Source organism: Belonocnema kinseyi, chromosome 2, assembly GCF_010883055.1.
Source record: "Belonocnema kinseyi isolate 2016_QV_RU_SX_M_011 chromosome 2, B_treatae_v1, whole genome shotgun sequence".
In the NCBI taxonomy this organism is placed as follows: domain Eukaryota; kingdom Metazoa; phylum Arthropoda; class Insecta; order Hymenoptera; family Cynipidae; genus Belonocnema; species Belonocnema kinseyi.
Genome location: NC_046658.1, coordinates 143638476 through 143646534, shown reverse-complemented (window position 1 = coordinate 143646534; position 8059 = coordinate 143638476). Strand labels below are relative to the sequence as shown.

At 25.4% G+C, this 8059-nt stretch overlaps 1 protein-coding gene across 1 annotated transcript in view; it reads right to left on the bottom strand.

Annotated features, from left to right (window-relative positions):
- LOC117167558 (longitudinals lacking protein, isoforms H/M/V-like) overlaps positions 1-3666 on the bottom strand; it is a 25023-nt gene extending 21357 nt beyond the window's left edge. Inside the window, exon 1 of the mRNA XM_033352582.1 lies at positions 3649-3666. The gene's annotated coding sequence lies outside the window, so the exon portion shown is untranslated. The remainder of the gene's footprint in view (positions 1-3648) is intronic.
- Positions 3667-8059: the final 4393 nt, after the last annotated feature.

The window sequence follows — 8059 nt, the reverse complement described above, 5'->3', positions numbered from 1 at the left end:
ATTTCGTTCTGTCACTCAGGATAATTTTCTGTGAAAAATATTGATTTACAAAGAATATTTGTCAAACAATAGAATGGATTTCTTCGCCCGAGATGCAAACGTTAATTGTACTGTAGTAAAAACAACTGGAAAAATTTAGACAAAAGCCAAATTTGGTAAAGAAAACAAACCTTTGTCGACCTATAAATACTAATTTTATTCCTCGAAAGATTTTTAAAAAATCTCTTCGAAACACTTTTATTGCAAATATTTAATTGAAGAAAAATATTTGTTATAAAAATGAAAATAGCACAATTTTTACATACAATTCTTAAAATAAAAAAATCATTATGGATGAGAATGTGATAAAATAATCATGGGGCCTTGAAAAAGTAGCATTTTTCGCCTCTTGACTTTTTTCCATGGCAAGCTTTTTTTGCTTCAAATGTCCATTTTCGTTTGGTTTTTTGGATTTTGAAAATCCTTTACCTTTGGTAAGTTTGATTTCATCAAAAAAAGTTGTCCGGATTAATTGTTCATATTTTTTTGTACCATAAATAGCTGTCGATAAAATTTTCAAATTTTGAAAAAAAGTGGTCTCAAAAATTTTGAAAGAGCTTCAACTTTTTGGATTTTAATCAAAAATGGCTGTTTAACGAACTCGATCTTTCTTTTTGGTCCCTCGAACAGTGTGTCAAAGCCCAATCCAATCGGACCAGTCTTTCGAAAATTATCCGGTATACAGAAAACAACAACGATGACGCCGGACAAACAAACAGACCCCGACGTAAAAACTTGTTTTTCTGACTCACGGGGCCTTAAAACGTCGACCTTTAATAAAATCCGAAAAAGTTATTTTTCATAAAAAACTAATACCTTCTCATTTTTAATGAGAATGTAGAAATTATCAACAAGATTTGTAGAAAATCTTTCAAAGAATAAAATTATTGTCCCGTAAGTTACTACCGAAAAATTACAATTTCAAACAAATGAAAGTTGTTTTAAATATAAAGCTAGACTCGCAACCGGGACAAATCAGAAAATGAAAGTAAATTTGAAAATTGAACTGCAGTTCGAGTATTAAAAACTAAACAGTGACTGATTTTACAAGGTGATTCTAGATTTGTTCAAAATGATATAATTTATATATTTTAACGTTAAAATTTGAACTAATTTAATTGCAAAGCCTTAGTAGTGACACAAGTGTAAATTTCGAATTAATGGCTTCTTAAATGAACGCCTTTATTTAATTTCAATATCTTTTTGAAGTATTATTTCAGTATAAAATATTCCATTCTTAATCTATTTGGTTTGGTAATAAAAAAAAACAACAATTTTCAATAGTAAACAATTTGAACATGAATTGTCACAATTTCAGAGTGACAAATTTAAACTTGGAATGTTACGATTATAATTGTTTAATTTTTTTATTTGTATTTCAAAGGTAAAAGTATTTCATTTTGATTCTTAAAAAACAGTTAAATAAGCATTAATTTAGAAAAAAATCAAATAAGCTGGAGGTTTCTGAATGTTACAAAGAAATAACAAAATTTCGAGCTCCTCAAAAATTTTGAAATACTAGGAAAACAATAAAAATTTCTGGGTAGATTTAAAATGATTTTTTATTTTGAAAAAGTACATAACTCAAAGAGAATGTTTACAAATATTTCAAAACATTTCAAAAGATTTACAATATTAGACAAAATCTGGAAGCTCTTAAAACAATTTCGTGTGCAGGATTTTACAAAAATGTTAGGAAAAATGGGAATCAGTCTAAAAGACATTTAAAAGTTCCGAAAAATTTTTAAAATAATTTAAAAAGATTTGAAATAATTTAAAAGAGAATAGATACTTTTGATGATTTTGAAATGTTTTCAAATGTATTATAATAATTTTATAAAAATTGTATTAAAAAATACATTAAAAAACACGTGTGCTTTGAAAGAAAAAAATGTTCTGCCTAAATTTTCTTCGCACCTACATAATAACATTTTTGAAACAAACTTTGCAGGATTCAATTCAACAACGATTTATATCAAGATTTATTTTTATTATTTTTTTTATTAATAAAAAATTCGATTTTTCAGAACTTTTTTATGTTTTTTTTTCTAATATTATGCACATTTTCAAACAAATTTTTTCATCCAGAAATATATATTCGATTATTGTATTTTCAATAAATAAATAATATTTAATGAACAATTTTTTAAATGGTTTAAATTCAGGAATTTTCTAGTTCGGATATTTTATGATTCAGGCATTTTCTTTGGGGATTTTAAAAATTCGGTAATATCTTATTGCCTGGAATTTTATTTATTTTATTTTTCGTGAATTTTCCAATTCGACTTTTATATTTCAGGACTTTTATAATTTCAGGAATTTTATTATTGGTTATTTTTCAATGTACGAATTTTACAATGTCAGGAATTTTCCAATTCGGCACTTTTATATTTTGATAATGCATTGTCGAAATATAAAAGTCCCGAATTGGAAACTTAAAAATAAAATTCCCACATCACTGTAAAAATTCCGAAATTACAATATTGCAATGTTATAATTTCGGAATTTTTACAGTGATGTGGGAATTTTATTTTTAAGTTTCCAATTCGGGACTTTTATATTTCGACAATGCATTGTCAAAATATAAAAGTCCCGAATTGGAAAATTCTCGACAATTTACAATATTACCGAATTTAAGAATTGCCGACAGAAAATTTCCGAATTATACAATATCTGGGCTAGACAACTCTCTAATTTGAACAATTAAAAAATAGTTAAAAATTTTTTCTTAATAGAATAATAAAATATTTTTACCGAGGAAAAAACTTTGTTAATATTTAAAGTTGCTAAAAATTATTGTTTGAATTGAAAATAACAATAATTGAACAAATGTATTTTTGGATGAAAAAAGTTGTTTGAAAATGTCCATTTTATTTTTATACATTACAGAAAACGCTTGCAAAAATAAAAATATTATTTAAAAAAATAGAAATAAAAGTCGCGTTAAAACAGCCTGCATTGAATCCTGCAAAGTTTGTTTCATTTGAAGCTCACGTGTTTTAAATTTATGTTTGTATCACATTTTTATACAATTATTGTCATTTTAAATTAAAACAATAATTTAAAAAAATTAAACATTAAACCAAATTTCTATAATAAAAATATTTGATTATTGTATTTTTAATCAATGAATAATGTTTACCACGTAACTGTTTTCTCAATTTCTGCAATTCGGGAATTTTCTAGTTTGTATATTTTATCATTAGACAGCATTCGGCCTGTAGTTTTATTATTCGGGAATTTTCAAATTCGATAATATTGTAAACTGTCCAGAATTTCATTATTCTAGAATTTTTTAATTCGGGATTTTCGGGTTCCAGCATTTTGTTATTTCGGGAAGTTTACAGTGTCGAAAATATTTAAAAAGATTTATAAAATTGTAAAAAAATCTTGAAGATTTTGAGGCATTTTAAATTTAATTTGTTTAAACAATTTTTTGTCTACATTACTTAATTTTTGCTACTATTCGAAAGATTGAAATATTTTCATGTTCTAATTAACTTTTTAAGAATTTTATTGAATGTTTAAATAAACTAAAATTGTTAAAAAAAAATTCTTCACTGATTTGATGTATTTTTTATTAGTAGAGAAGACAAAATGTTTTATTACCTTATTCTAACTTCTTTTTTTTTTGAGTGTACACTATGTCGCGAAATTTTTTTCCTTCGACGATGCAGTTGCAGCATACGTGTGGTGCAATGGTCGTATTTTCTCGCAGCAGAGCACAATATACATTTCGTAATAACATAAAGGATTATCACGAATAATCATCTGTATTTACCGTTTTGTTTGGGCATTAAGTGTACTCGAGAACCCATTTGCCCAGCTGAGGGAATGAACATGGTGGACCATAGTACCTTTCTATTTAGAGCTCGACTGACTTCAAGCGTATCCATATTAGCTCTAGAAGTATGTTGCACGCGAAGTTTAAAAATAAAATTCTCTCTCACTTGCATCGAAGCGTTATTGTCTGACGTTTCCACTGCGTGGCTCTATATATTGCTTTTAGTTCGGCCACATACTTGTAGAGGCACGACATGTACCGATTGGTTCCGCCACATGTTTGTAGAGGCGTGACAGGCAGCTATATATTCGGTCGCGCCAAATTATAGTGCATTTGAAATCCAAAATGGTAATAATCTACTTTTACATTATAAGTGAATGGAAAAACAATTTTAATTGAGTAGAAAAGGTCTTGAAGGAATAGTTATAGTAATAAAAAATTTTAATTTAAAAGTTTATTTTTTATTTAAGTCATAATTTTTTGGGAAATTAGTAGAATAGTGAATTTGAAGATAAAGTTAAGCCCTATTTAAATTTAAATAAACTAAAAAAACTGTCAGGTTCAATCGACCAGAATTGTGGTTGAATATGTCCTTACTATTTTTTCTGGTTGAAGAAATAAAAATTCTGAAAAGAAATTTCCTTATAAAAACTTATAAAAATTTTTTTGCTAAATTTCCTTATAGACCTAAAAAATGTCTTCTGAAATGTTGCATTTTTAAAATATTAATGAATTAAGTGGCATATGAGTTTTTTAACACCTGTAAAGTGTAAGAAGCATTTTCGAAAGTCAAAGGAAATTACGGCTTGCTTCTACAGTTTAGCTAAGGCCATGTTATAAATATGAACCATTTTTGCAAATTGAAAATTTTTTAATTATCATTTAATACTAGAACTTGAGATAAAAATTGCCATAATTTTCGTCTTTCTGTTTTTTTAATATATGAGCTAATTACATTTTTTTAACCGCAACCATGAAAAATAATATAAACCAATGCTATAAATTCACAGAACTATTATGTACTTCAATAGTCTATATTTTTTAAAAGAATTTGATGCTGTTTTTATTTTATTTTATTCTTAATAAATATATCAGTTTCCTTAGTTTTTTATTTAGTTTCCTTTAATTATTTCCTTTATTTCTTTTTATTTTCTATTTATTGAGAAAAATAAGTTGGAAATTTAAAATGTTCACTTATTTAACTGTTAGCATATTTAATTCCATTCAAAATTTTTGATTTTGCTAAAATAATTATTTTAAATTCTTTCCTTTGATAAAAAACTTGCTTTTTTAAATTTGTTTGTAAATAAATTTATTTTCTAATAATTTAAATATTTGATTAACTTTCAGTTTCTTTTATAAAATTTTAAAGGCTTATGCATTATAAATTAATTACCTCATTAACAAAAAAGGCTTTTTTAAGAAAAATAACAACGATCATGCAAAAAACCCCACTTTTTTATTTCAAAAAGATATTAACAATTTTTATTTTTTGCATAATTAAAAAGAAATTAGGAAGGAATTTCATATTCGAGTAAAATTATGAATCGAACCAAAAAATACATATCTGACACTTTTTTGTCAAACTTATTTTTTCAAAAATTGTATACTCCTTATCAAAGATCTTGATTCAAAACCGAAGTTTAATTCTGCTCTACTGTATTATTCACAATTTTCTTTTAACTGAAATTCATAACACAGTAGACAATTAGACATATTGCAAAAATTACAATGAACATGACAAGTCAAAACTGTCATCTAGGTACTTGAAGTTAAAGTGAATGTTTATTTCTGACAATATTAAAACTTCCATTTTAATGTTCAGTTTAATAAATCAAAAAGGAAGATATGCTAAAATTATTTACGCCTAGCTTTATAATGCTTAAAGCTTCTTGTTCTTCAAAAATCAATATATTCCAATCAAGATTTTTTTCTTACTTCTTAAATCTTGTAAAAAAAAACAAATGTTTTCATGTAATAAATAAGTGACAAGATTTTGTTATCAAATAATTTTTTTCAATGTGATAAGCCGTGATTATTCCTGCCGCCTTGGAGAAAAAAGTTACTCTCCAAAGTTTGACGTAAGGGTCATTTTCCCACAAACAGCAGATTTGGCTTAACCCATTTTTCCCTCTCGACGGATTGTTCACCTTGGCGCGCGGGGTATTTCCTAAATTAATTTTTTTCCTAAAAAAAGTCGTATCTACTAAAATTTAATATTTTTTGCTCGATGATTCAAATTAAACAAAAAGGTTTGAAAGTGAAAAATTAAAAATGTAAAGCATTGAACAAATTCTGAATTTAAGAATCAAATCCTAAACAGTTACAAATTTTAACATTGAAATTTAATTTGGTTTTGAATATAAGTGTTTAATATCGTAAAATTGACTACTGTAAGCCTTCTAACTTGATTTGGCTTAAATTAATGGCCTCCAAAATCTGATAATACCCAAATACAAACATTTAGAATTCTGCATTTCCATTTCCAATCCAAACTTTCAAAATTAAATAATTTAAATTTATCAGATTATACTTGAGGCATATTCAAAATTTAAAAAATATTAATGCTTGTATTTTTAATTAATCAACTCTATGAAAAAATTTCAAATAATACACTTTTTGAAATTTCTGTTTATAAAATTACTCAAATTGAATGTTTTAAATTTAAAATATATTAAAACCTTTTAATTCAAAATTCTTCCCCTTATAAAAAGTTTTCGGTTTCAAAGGCTTTACATTAATTCCAATTTTTCACGAGGTTTGACATCGAATAATCTGCTTATTGCAGCTTTAAATTATTTATATCCTAAAGCTGAAAAAATGTATTGCCGAACCACAAGTGATTTCATTTAAAATGTTTAAAATTAAATAATTTGAATTGACAGGTTATATTCGAAAAATATTCGAAATTTTACAAATACTGAAATTTTGAATTTTAAATTTATAAACTAGTTTCTTTTAATAATTATTATTTTATTCTCACGCTTTTGAAAGAAAATAATTACACTGTAATTTTAATTGTTTTCATTATAAATTACTCTCATTTAAAACCTTTTAATTTCAAAGACTTTGAAGTTATAATCCAATTTTCGAAACTGAATAATTTTGAGTGGAATAATTATTTAATTACTAACATATTTCTAATTTCAAATGAAATTGTGGGATAGTGAACTATTTCCATGCAAAATAGTTATGCTGAAGTTTAAACGCTTCCTTTTATATTTTGACATGGTCGACTTCTGAAAAGTTTCAAACCAAAAGCTTTAGAACTATGAGTCCTAATTACTTTCCTGAGTTTTTTTGTTGAATTTAACTAATTATTATAAAAATAAGGAGATTTTTTTCAATTTTTCCAGCTTATTTGAGTGCTCTCCATTGTTGAAGCCAAGAAGCAACCCACATATATCTGTATTCAATTCAAACAAATTAAAAATTTAACGACTGTTTCATTTTTATTGAACTAAATTGTACTTAAATTTAACACCATTTAACACCATTCAACATCTACAATTTTAACTGAAATTTACTTAAATTCAACTACATTTTACTTAAATTTTGAATTTAACTAACATGTATTCACTTTTTGAAATGATGTAAATTGTATTCAATCTTTAAATTTAGTTTTTCAAAATAATTTTTAAAATTGCACTACAATAAATCTTTAAGTACGAATAGAATTGTTTTAAAACTTATTTACTTAGTATCTAGAAAATTCCTCTTTGAAAAGAAACCAGACGAGAAATTAATGTAACTAAACTTTATTTAATTCTTAAATTCACCTAAATTTCATTTAAATGTTGAATTTAACTAAATTTTATTTAAATTTTAAATTCAACTGAATTTTATTTGATTTGGAATTTAAATAAATTTTATTTTTTAATTTATCTTAATTTCATTTAAATTTTAAGTTTAGTTTTTAAAAATAATTTTAGAAATTTAACTAAAATTCTAAAGTACAAAAAGAATTTTTTTACATTTATTCATTGTCTCGAAAATTTAAAATAATAATAATTAGAATATTTTTAGGCTCTCTTTAATTTGAATATAATTAGGTAAATCAGTGTTCATAACATTTTTAGCGTACAGGCCGGAGAGACTACAGAGCCAGCCAACCGACTCAGCTATAGCAAAGATTGCTATAGTGATAGCGAAGGCGAACGCGAGAACGAGAAACAGGTTTGGAATTCAACATCTCTCGATGTGCGCCCCACCTCGCCCGCTGAGGAGGACGCGGTT